This window comes from Macaca nemestrina, chromosome 1, assembly GCF_043159975.1.
Source record: "Macaca nemestrina isolate mMacNem1 chromosome 1, mMacNem.hap1, whole genome shotgun sequence".
NCBI lineage: Eukaryota > Metazoa > Chordata > Mammalia > Primates > Cercopithecidae > Macaca > Macaca nemestrina.
The window spans coordinates 103,837,974-103,850,425 of NC_092125.1; the positions used below are offsets into that span (position 1 = coordinate 103,837,974).

General features: G+C 45.7%; 1 pseudogene; it reads right to left on the minus strand.

The window, feature by feature from the left end:
* Positions 1–427: 427 nt before the first annotated feature.
* LOC139360433 (U4 spliceosomal RNA) lies at positions 428–533 on the minus strand (annotated as a pseudogene).
* Positions 534–12,452: the final 11,919 nt, after the last annotated feature.

The window sequence follows — 12,452 nt, forward strand, 5'->3', positions numbered from 1 at the left end:
AATTCGGAAAGGACGGAATTAGTAAATTTAGTAGACTCCTAATAAGTCATTGATAATGTTACGCCTTTTCCAAATTCTTATAGAAATTTGAAATATTGCCAGGCGTGGTGGCTCATGCCTGTGATCCCATCACTTGGGAGGCTGAGGCAGATGGATCACTTAAGGTCAGGAGTTCAAGACCAGCCTGGTCAACATGGCGAAACCCTGTCTACTAAAAATACAAAATTAGCCGGGTGTGGTGGCATGCGCCTGTAATCACAGCTACTCAGGAGGTTGAGGCAGGAGAATCGCTTGAACCCAGGAAGAGGAGGTTGCAGTGAGCCAAGATTGTGCCACTGCACTCCAGCCTGGGCAACAGCAAGACTCCATCTCAAAAAAAAAAAAAAAAAAAAAAAGTTTCCAATCAACTTTTGTTTTTTAAGTTCACTCTCCACAGAGACTATCAAAAATTGCCAATGCCAGGGTATTAGGAAAAGTTTTCAGTTAGCACTAAGTGTGCCTCATTGGCTATGATCCTGTCACTGTGCAAAGCTGTCCAATCAACTTTTTTTTTTTTTTTTTTTTTGAGATGGAGTCTCGCTCTGTCGCCCAGTCTGGAGTGCAGTGGCCGGATCTCAGCTCACTGCAAGCTCCGCCTCCTGGGTTTACGCCATTCTCCTGCCTCAGCCTCCCGAGTAGCTGGGACTACAGGCGCCTGCCACCTCGCCCGGCTAGTTTTTTGTATTTTTTTAGTAGAGACGGGGTTTCACTGTGTTAGCCAGGATGGTCTCGATCTCCTGACCTTGTGATCCGCCCGTCTCGGCCTCCCAAAGTGCTGGGATTACAGGCTTGAGCCACCGCGCCCGGCCCCAATCAACTTTTAAACATAGGCAGGACACAGTGGCTTACACCTGTAATCCCAGCACTTTGGGAGGCTGAGGCAGGCAGATCACAAGGTCAGGAGTTCAAGACCAGCCTGACTAACATGGTGAAACCCCATCTCTACTAAAAATACAAAAACAACTAGCCAGGCTTTGTGGTGGGCGCCTGTAATCCCAGCTACTCGGGAGGCTGAGGCAGGAGAATCGCTTGAACATGGGAAGTGGAGGTTGCAGTGAGCCAAGATCATGCCACTGCACTCCAGCTTGGGCGAGAAGAGCAAGACTCTGTCTCAAAAAAAAAAAAAAAAAACAACCAAAAACAAAAAACCATGGCCTTGAGACAAAATTACTGAAATGTTTTAGCTTTAATAATCTTTGCTTAAAAAAAACTCATGATGAGCAGCTTTTGGTTCAGTGCATACATTCCACAGCACACGTGATCATATCATGAAGTCACTCAGTTTTTGAACAAAAGCTGCTGCAGTGGGGACATGTGTCATTTCCTGCCCTTCCTGGAGCTGGTTATTGCCAGAGTTTATTGCAGTTTGCTCTGAGCCAGAAGAAAAACTTTAGCTCCAAAACATTTCCCACAAAATGCTTTCCCTAGTTTCCTGGCAGAGGAGTGTACAGGTGAGGGGGCAGAGGCAGAGAAATGTCTGGCTTTTATGAGGGTGAGTCCAAGTGCTCAATACACTGCAATCCAACATAAAATCTCTGCTGCCCAGGAAGGCATGCACATCAATGTAGTCAGCCAGAGAAGTAACTTGTGCAGTCCCACCCAAAACATTCTGGGCACTCTTACTTTCATGTCCTTAGACTCCTGAAGAGAAATACATGGGTGTAGTTGCAACTAACACACACCTACCACCATCACCAAAAAAACCAATCATTATACCAAACTTGTTTTGAAACTCCAACTCAGAATAAGTAGGAAGAAGAGACAGCCTTTTCATGTTTGCTTGAAGTCTGCTTCCCAGGCAATATTTTGTTCCCTGCCTGCTTGCCTGTATTGGGTACCTGCTGCACGCCAAGCAGTGTGTTGGCATTGGGAATTCAACAGTGAATAAGGAAAAGCTCACAGTTCTTAGAGTCTCAGTTATTTTCAGTGGGCACCTCTAATTCTAACATTCATAATCTGACAGAAATTTGGATTGAATGGTGGGAGAATGAGAAGGAATAAGGGACCCATAGCAATTTCAACTGCTTGGTAAACAATAATTAAATGTTAACTTGGAAAAAAGCCTGAGAAAGAAGCAGCTGATTTGATGTGAGTTAATGTAAATCATGAAAATGTCCAGTTTCATCTGGGTGTGGTGGCTCATGCCTGTAAACTCAGCACTTTGGAACGCTGAGGTGGGAAGGTCACTTGAAGCCAGAAGTTCAAGACTAGCATGGGCAACATAGCAAGACCCCATCTCTACAAAAATTTAAAAACTAGCTGGGTGTGCTGGAGTGTGCCTATAGTCCCAGCTACTTGAGAGACTGAGGTGGAAGGATTGCTTGAGCCCAGAAGGTTGATGCTGCAGTGACCTATGATTGTGCCACTGCACTCCTGCCTGGGTGACAGTGTGAGACACTGTCTCAATAGATAGATGATTGATTGATTGATTGATTGATTGACAGACAGATAGATAGGCTGGGTGCAGTGGCTCACGCCTGTAATCCCAGCACTTTGGGAGGCCGAGGCAAGAGGATTGCGTGAGCACAGGAGTTCCAACAAGCCTGTCTCCACAGAAAAATTGTTTAAGTTAGCCAGGTATGGTAGCACGTGCCTGTCGTGGTGGTGCATGCCTGTGGTGCCAGCTACTCAGCTACTTGGGAGGCTGAGGTGTGAGGATTAACTGAACCCAGGAGGCTAAGGCTGTAGTGAGCCATGTCACTGCACTCTGGACTGGGCAACAGAGCAAGACACTGTCTCAACAAGTAAATAAGAAAAAAGAAAATGAGTTTTTCTCCTTATGGCCCTGTCAGAGCTTTTCAATTAGATTGAGATTTAATGTACTGTCGGGGTATGGTGGCTCATGCCTGTAATCCCAACACTTTGGGAGGCCGAGGTGGGCGGATCACCTAAGGTTAGGAGTTTGAGACTAGCCTGGCCAACATGATGAAACCCCACCTGTACTAAAAATACAAAAATTAGCAGGGTGTGGTGGCGTGTGCCTGTAATCCCAGTTACTCCTGAGACAGGAAAATTGCTTGAACCTGGGAGGTGGAGGTTGCAGTGAGCCGAGATCAGGTCATTGCAATTCGGCCTGGGTGACAGAGCAGCACTCTGTCTCAAAAAGAAAAGTACTATTTGAGGTGAATTACCAGCTCACCAGGCTTAGACACAAGACTTGCTCATGGATTCCCATACTTTTATTCAAAATTTTCTGTTAGGGCATCTAACCCTGGGCCCGTTGAGCCTTAGGACTTTCTCTAGGACTTTGTTTCCTAAAGGCCAAGCAGAGTTTTGAGCATTTCTTAGAGGTGTCCAGAAGGTGGTATTGACCCTGGTATAGACAGTGTTAGGCAATTGGGATGTTCACCAGTTTACCGTCTCGTAAAAGTTATACTAGTTAAGAATCGATATTTTCTAGTTTTCTGAAAAATGATGCCCTATGTCTAAACTTAACATTGCTCTTGAAGTATTCAAAGAAAACCCCAAGCACTATGCTGTTTGCCTTTTCAGACCACAAGGTATGGGGGATGGATGAAAGCAGTACTGAAGGCCCTTACTTGGTGGGCAACTCTTTTTTTGTGTGAAACAGAGTCTTGCTCTGTCGCCCAGGCTGGAGTGCAATGGTGTGATCTCGGCTCACTGCAACCTCTGCCTCCCGGGTTCAAGCGATTCTCCTGCCTCAGTCTCCCAAGTAGCTGGGATTACAGGGATGTGCCACCACGCCCGGCTAATTTTTGTATTGTTAGTAGAGAGAGGATTTCACCATGTTGGTCAGGCTGGTCTCGAACTCTTGACCTTGTGATTCACTCGCCTCGGCCTTCCAAAGTGCTGGGATTACAGGTGTGAGCCACCGCGCCCAGCTGATGGTGGGCAACTCATTTTTGGGAGTTTGTTGTAAGGAGATCACATGAAAAAGCACCTTGGAGTGAGAGGTCTATAGAAAACAAAGTACAGTGGCTGGGCGCGGTGGCTCACTCCTGTAATCCCAGCACTTTGGGAGGCTGAGGTGGGTGGATCACGAAATCAGGAGTTCGAGACCAGCCTGACCAACATGGTGAAACCTCGTCTCTACCAAAAATACAAAATTTGCCGGGTGTGGTGATGCATGCCTGTAATCCTAGCTACTTGGGAGGCTGAGGCAGGAGAATTGCTTAAACCTGGGAGTGAGCTGAGATCACGCCATTGCACTCCTGCCTGGGCAGCAAGAGCAAAACTCCATCTCAAAAAAAAAAAAAAAAAAAAAAAGACGAGGTACAGTAGCTCCCAGTTATCCACAAGGGATACATTCATAGACCCCCAGAGGATGCCTGAAATCATGGATAGTATCGAACCCTATATATACTTTTTCCTATACACATGTATCTATAATAAAGTTAAATTTATAAATTAGATTCAGTAAGAGATTATCAACAATCTAATAAAATAGAACAATTATAACAATACACTGTAATAAAAGTTATAAGACTGTGGTTTCTCTCAAAATAGGGTATTTTATTGTGTTGTACTGTGGGTAAGTGAAACTGCGGAAAGCAAAACCCAGGATTAGGATAGGGTGGACTACTGCAGTGCTCTTGGTTGGCTGCCTGCCCAGCATCTATTCCTCCTTCCAGAAAAACCGACATTTTATTCAAGAATTCACCTTTTCCCACACCCAGCTCTAGGACAGTCCTAAGTAATCTAAAGAAAATTCCATCCTCCTTGTCAATGTTTGGTTCAGAAATGACCATGTTACATTTTGGATCAGCAAAAACAGATGAGAGGATTGCTAGAGACTTTTCGGAATTTATTCTGGGAATAAGGCTCTCTTATTTTTCTGGGAGAGGTCCTGAGCCATCTCCTCTTTCCACCTGGAGGTGAATGAGGAAGCAAGAAACTGGTTTGGGAGTGGTTCATCAGATGAAAGCCACAGGATGAAGCTGACATTGAATGTCGGGGGCACCCACGGAAAGAATCTGAGTCCTTGACAGTATTAGTGACCTTTTGCAGAAGTCAACTCGGAAGGCTGCCCCACCTTTGGACTTCCAGTTAGGTGAGCTAATGCATTTTCTTAATGTTTAAGCCAACTTGAATTGGGTTTCCTGTTAATTGTAGCCAAAAGTATGCTGAGTGCCAAGATAATCTTACCATCTTGTGATATGATGATGTTGTTATTTTTAAGACTGTCATCTAGAAAAAAGTAATATACAAAATTATATACATACCATGATTGCAATCGTAAGATAGTTAAAACAAATTGGAAGACGTGCCAAAATTAGCAATGCTTGCCTCTAAGTGGATTTCCCACTATTTCTATGACTTGTACTTTATTTTACATATTTTCTACATTGATCCCGAGTGATGTATCAAGAAAAATATGCACAGGAAATAAATTCAGAAGACAAAATGGGCCCAGGCATGGTGGCTCATGCCTGTAATCCCAGCATTTTGGGAGGCTGAGGCAGGAGGATAGCTTGAGGCCAGGAGTTTGAGACGATGGTCAATAGAGCAAGACCCTGTCTCTATTTATAAAAATAAGTAAATAAATATAAAAAATAAAGAGAAGACAAAGTAATTATTAAGATTTTGGAATCTTGACTTTTTTTTGCTTTTCTCTATTTTCCAATTTTCTTTTTCTTTTTTCTTGAGACAAGGTCTTACTCTGTCACCCAGGCTGGAGTGCGGTGGCACTATGATGGCTTACAGAAGCCTTGAACTCCTGGGCTCAAGGGATGTCCCACCTCAGCCTCCCAAGTAGCCAGGACTTCAGGTACACACCACCATGCCTAGCTAAGTTTTTGACTTTTTGTAGAGACAAGGTCTTCCTGTTGCCCAGGCTGGTTTTGAACTCCTGCGTTCAAGCAATCCTCCTGTCCCAGCCTCCCAAGGTGAGCTACTGCATCTGGTTCCAGTTTCCTTTTTTTTTTTTTTCTTAAATGGAGTCTTGCTCTGTCGCCCAGGCTGGAGTGCAGTGGCACAATCTCAGCTTGCTGCAACCTCCGTCTCCCAGGTTCAAGTGATTCTCCTGCCTCAGCCTCCCAAGTAGCTGGAACCACAGGTGCGTGCCACGATGCCTGGCTAATTTTTTGTATTTTTAGTAGACATGGTGTTTCACCATGTTAGTCTCGATTTCCTGACCTTGTGATCCACCTGCCTCGGCCTCCCAAAGTGCTGGGATTACAGGCGTGAGCCACCACGCCCTGCTCCAGTTTTCTTATAACGTGCTTATGTTAGTTTATAATTTGAAAATATTTTGTAGTTCCTTCACTGAAATTTTAAAAGAGCAGGAATTGATTCTCCTTCCATTCTCTCTTCCTGTCACGGGGAGGATAAATTATACAGAACAGAAAATATGAAAAGTGAATCACTCCAGACTTTAAGGCATGTAGAGAAATCCACAAAGAGCAGTTGCAAGGGTCATATTACCCCAGTATATTACCCTAGAGTGTTGCATTTACCTGTGTTTCTTTTCTTTCTTTCTTTCTTTTTTTTTTTGAGACGGAGTTTCGATCTTGTTGCCTAGAGTGCAATGGCGCAATCTTGGCTCACTGCAACCTTTGCCTCCTGGGTTCAAGTGATTCTTCTGCCTCAGCCTCCCAAGTAGCTGGGATTACAGGCATGTGTCACCACGCCCAGCTAATTTTGTATTTTTAGTAGAGACAGGGTTTCTCCATGTTGGTCAGGCTGGTCTCGAACTCCCAACCTCAGGTGATCTGCCCGCCTCGGACTCCCAAATTCCTGGGATTACAGGAATGAGCCACCGTGCTGGGCCTGTGTTTCTTTTCTTTTAGAGCATTTCCTAATTTGTAATCATACATGGATTAGTGTAATTACTTGATTAATATTGTCCTCTGCTACACTCTATAAGAACAGCACTCTTGTTCATCAATGTATTGTATCTGTAGTGCCTGGCACATAGTAGACACTCAATAAATAAATATTTGTTGACTAATAAATGAATGAAGGCCATTATCCTAAGCACAGAAACAGAAAATGAAACACCACATGTTCTTACCAGTAAGTGGGAGCTAAACATTGAGTACTTATGGACGTGGAAACGGCAATAGAAACTGGGGACTACCAGAAGCAGGAGGGTTTAAAAACGATCGGCCTACATTTGGGAGACCAAGGCGGGTGGATCACCTGAGGTCAGAAGTCCAAGACCAGCCTGACCACCATGGAGAAACCCCGTCTCTATTAAAAATGCAAAAATTAGCCGGGCGTGGTGGTGCGTGCCTGTAATCCCAGCTACTTGGGAGGCTGAGGCAGGGAGAATCACTTGAACCTGGAGGTGGAGGTTGTGGTGAGCTGAGATTGCACCATTGCACTCCAGCCTGGGCAACAAGAGTGAAACTCCGTCTCACAAAATAAAAATAAAAATTAGCGGGATGTAGTGGTGCACGCCTATAATCCCAGATACTCAGGAGGCTGAGGTACAAGAATCACTTGAATCCAGGAGGCAGAGGTTGCTGTGAGCCAAAATCATGCCACTGCACTCCCGCCTGGGCAACAGAGCAAGACTCTGTCTCCAAAAAAAAAAAAAAAAAAAAAAAAACAGCCTTCCCAAGATAGTGAGACCCACGTCTCTACAAAATAAAATTTAAAAATTAGCCAGGTGGCCAGGCACAGTGGCTCACACCTGTAATCCCAGCACTTTGTTTTTTATTTTTTATTTTTATTTTTATTTTTATTTTTATTTTGAGACGGAGTCTCGCTCTGTCGCCCAGGCTGGAGTACAGTGGTGGGATCTCGGCTCACTGCAAGCTCCACCTCCGGGATTTATGCCATTCTCCTGCCTCAGCCTCCCGAGTAGCTGGGACTACAGGCGCCCGCCACCTCGCCCGGCTAGTTTTTTTGTATTTTTTAGTAGAGACGGGGTTTCACCGGGTTAGCCAGGATGGTCTTGATCTCCTGACCTCGTGATCCGCCCGTCTCGGCCTCCCAAAGTGCTGGATTACAGGCTTGAGCCACCGCGCCCGGCCTGTTTTTTATTTATTTATTTATTTTGAGGCAGAGTCTCGCTCTGTCTCCCAGGCTGGAGTGCAGTGGCGTGATCTCAGCTCACTGAAAGCTCCGCCTCCCAGGTTCACACCATTCTCCTGCCTCAGCCTCCCGTGTAGCTGGGACTACAGGAGCCCACCACCACACTCGGCTAATTTTTTGCATTTTTAGTAGAGACAGGGTTTCACTGTGTAAGCCAGGCTGGTCTCGAACTCCTGACCTCGTGATCCACCTTGGCCCCCAAAGTGCTGGGATTACAGGTATGAGCCACTGCGCCTGGCCTGTAATCACAGCCGGGAGGCCGAGGAAGGCATGTCACCTGAGGTCAGGAGTTCGAGACCAGCCTGGCCAACATAGTGAGACCCTCATCTCTACTAAAAATACAAAAATTAGCCGGGCAAGGTGGTGTGTTCCTGTAATCCCAGCTACTCGGGAGGTTGAGGCACAAGAATTGGTTGAACCTGGGAGGTGGAGTTTGCAGTGAGCCGAGATCATGCCACTGCACTGCAGCCTGGGTGACAGGGTGAGACTCTGTCTCAGGAAAAAAAGAAAAAAATTAGCCAGATATGGTGATGTGCACCATAGTCTCAGTTATGTGGGAGGCTGAGGTAGGAGGATCAATTTAACTCAGGAGGTCGAGGCTGTAGTGAGCCATGATTGTGCCACTCTATTCCAGCCTGGGCAATAGAGTGAGACTGTCTCAAAACAAATGAACAACTGGATACTATGCTAAGTACCTAGGTGATAGGATTATTCCTATCCCAAATCCTGGCATCACTCAATAGAGCCAGGTAACAAAAACCTGCACATGTGTCCCCCCTGAATCTAAAATGAAAGCTGAAAAAAAATTATGGCCGGGTGCAGTGGCTCACGCCTGTAATCCCAGCACTTTGGGAGGCTGAGGTGGGCGGATCATGAAGTCAGCAGTTTGAGACCAGCCTGGTCAACATGTTGAAACCCCGTCTCTACTAAAAACACAAAAATTATCCAGGCATGGTGGCTCCCTCCAGCTACTCTACTCAGGAGGCTGAGGCAGGAGAATCGCTTGAACCTGGAAAGTGGAGGTTGCGGTGAGCTGAGATCACGCCTCTGCAGTCCAGGCTGGATAACAGAGCAAGACTCTGTCTCAAAAAAAAAAAAAAAAGAAAAAAGAAAAAAGAAAAAAAATTACTCAAGCCAAACATCAAACACTAACGTTTGCCATTTAATGTTTCACTCAGAAATTAAACTTTCATAACCCAGTGCAAGCTGCATAAAGAAAAAGATAATTTGACCAGGTGCGGTGGCTCACGCCTGCAATCCCAGCACTTTGGGAGGCCAAGGCAGGCGGATCACGAGGTCAGGAGATCGAGATCATCCTGGCTAACACAGTGAAACCCCATCTCTACTAAAAATAAAAAAAATTATCTGGGCGTGGTAGCAGGAGCCTGTAGTCCCAGCTACTCGGGAGGCTGAGGCAGGAGAATGGCATGAACCCGAGAGGCAGAGCTTGCAGTGAGCCGAGATGGTGCCACTGCACTCCAGCCTGGGCGACAGAGTGAGACTCCGATTCAAAAAAAAAAAAAGAAAGAAAGAAAAAATAAAAAGATAATTTATTAAACCTTGGAACTGAGAAGGCTCAGATCTGTCTGAAGACACGGCTTCATCTGAGGTCAAATGATGTCATGGAGTCTGATTTCTCTTTCCCCGTTTTAGCTGCACTTCTGTGCAGACTCCATTCTCAGGCTCTCTCCGCTCTGAGGCACAGTGACTACAGGAGCCTCAGCCCCACATCCTCCCATGTTGAGGTCTAGGGAGATACTTCATGACTCTTGAAAGGCTTTGAGGCCGGGTGTGGTGACTCATGCCTGTAATCCCAGCACTTTGGGAGGCCGAGGCAGGTGGATTGCCTGAGGTCAGTAGTTCAAGACCAGCTTGGCCAACGTGGTGAAACCCCATTGCTACTAAAAATACAAAATTAGCTGGGCATGGTGGCACATGCCTGTAATCCCAGCTACTCGGGAGGCTGAGGCAGGAGAATGGCTTGAACCTGGGAGGTGGAGGTTGCAGTGAGTCAAGATCACGCCATTGCACTCCAGCCTGGGCAATAAGAGCAAAAACTGCGTCTCAAAAAAACAAAACAAAAGCATCACCCGTTTTCTACTGACCTTTTGACTATGTAAGCAATTAATTCACACAATTTAATTCTTTTTTTTTGTTTTGTTTTGTAAAAAAGCACTATTCTCTGTTTTTAAAAAATTGGTTTTTGGGGAATAGGTGGTATTTGGTTACATGAATAAGTTCTTTAGTAGTGATTTCTTATTTATTTATTTATTTATTTTTGAGACGGAGTCTCGCTCTGTCACCCAGGCTGAAGTGCAGTGGCGCGATCTCAGCTCACTGCAAACTCTTCCTCCCGGGTTCACGCCATTCTCCTGCCTCAGCGTCCCGAGTAGCTGGGACTACAGGCACCCGCCACCACGCCCAGCTAATTTTTTGTATTTTTAGTAGAGATGAAGTTTCACCGTGTTAGCCAGGATGGTCTTGATCTCCTGACCTTGTGATCTGCCCTCCTTGGCCTCCCAAAGTGCTGGGATTACAGGCGTGAGCCACCACGCCTGGCCTTTAGTGGTGATTTCTGAGATTTTGATGTACCCATCACCCGAGCAGTGTACTCTGTACCCAATGTGTAGTCTTTTATCCCTCACCCCTCTCCCACCCTTTCCCCTGCGTCCCCCAAAGTCTATTGTATCATTCTTTTTTTTTTTTTTTTTTTTTTTGAGATGGAGTCTCACTCTGTCGCCCAGGCTGGAGTGCAGTGGCGCGATCTCAGCTCACTGCAACCTCCACCTCCCTGGTTCAAGCAATTCCTCGGCCTCAGCCTCCTGAATAGCTGGGATTACAGGCACACACCACCACACCCAGCTTATTTTTTTGTATTTTTAGTAGAGACGGGGTTTCACTATGTTGGCCAGACTGGTTTCTAACTCTTGACTTCAGGCAATCCGCCCGCCTCAGTCTCCCAAAGTGCTGGGATGATAGGCATGAATTACCACGCCTGGCCTATTGTATCATTCTTATGACTTCGTGTCTTCATAGGTTACCTCCCAATTCACACAGTTTACTGCACAATTAATCTTATAGACAGGTTCAGAAGTCTATCAGCTTGTAGGAGGAAAAATAGAATTTCTGAAAAATAAACAAGATTAAACTTTGGTTCCATGGGTGTACTTATCTCCAAACTCACCAAGTTGTATATGTACAAAATGCTCCAATAAAATGGTGTTTAAAATTAAAATAGGCTTGGCATGGTGGCTCAAGCCTGTAATCCAGCACTTTGGGAGGCTGAGGCGGCTGGATCACAAGGTCAGGAGTTTGAGACCAGCCTAGCCAAGATGGTGAAACCCCGTCTCTACTAAAAGTACAAAAATTAGCCAGTCACGGTGGCAGCCGCCTGTAATCCCAGCTACTCTGGAGGCTGAGGCAGAAGAATCGCTTGAACCCAGGAGGTGGAGGTTGCAGTGAGCTGAGATCGTGCCACTGCACTCTAGCCTGGGTGACAGAGCAAGACTCCATCTCAAAAAAAAAAAAAGAAAAAAAAAAAAGTACAAAAATTAACTAGACATGGTGGCGCATACCTGTAGTCCCAGCTACTTGGGAGGCCAAACCCAGGAGGTGGAGGTTACGGTGAGCCGAGATTGAGCCACTGCAGTCCAGCCTGGGGAACAGCATGACTGTCTCAAAAACAAAAAATGTAAAGAATAATAATAGTAAATGAGGCCAGGTGCAGTGGCTTACGCCTGTAATCCCAGCACTTTGGTAGGCCAAGGCAGAAGAATAACTTGAGGCCAGGAGTTTGAGGCCGGCCTGGCCAATATGATGAGACCCCATCTCTACTAAAAATACAAAAATTAGCCAAACTTGGTGGTGCGCACCTGTAGTCCCAGCTGCTTGGGATCACTTGAACCCAGGAGGCAGAGGTTACAGTGAGCTGAGATTGAGCCACTGCACTCCAGCCTGGGCAACAGAGCAAGACTGTCTAAAAAAAAAAAAAAAAAAAAAAAAAAAAAAGGGGGTAAATGAATGAATGAGGGAACAGAATTGGCCTGTCTCAGGATTGCTTTTTGGGATAAGTATTTCCAATTAAAGGGGCAGATTGATTCTCAGCACTAAGAACCATCATCTCTCCCTCTGGTAGTGATGGTCTCAGAAATTACATTTCAAGAGGAAAACAGAAAGACTAGAACTAGGACTAGAGCAAGCAGCAAACCAACTCACTTGCCAAATGAGAGTATCTAGGATGGGAGCCTGGAATCTGCATTTTTAAACAAGTGCCCTCAGATGATTCTGAAGCGAGTGGTCTGGGGACCACAGTTTGGAAAACATACCCTAGAACATCCTTTTGGAGTCTGAGTGTTAACCTCACTGATAGGCCTCCCGCTTTCTAGAGAATCAGGCTGACATCATTGTGCCTA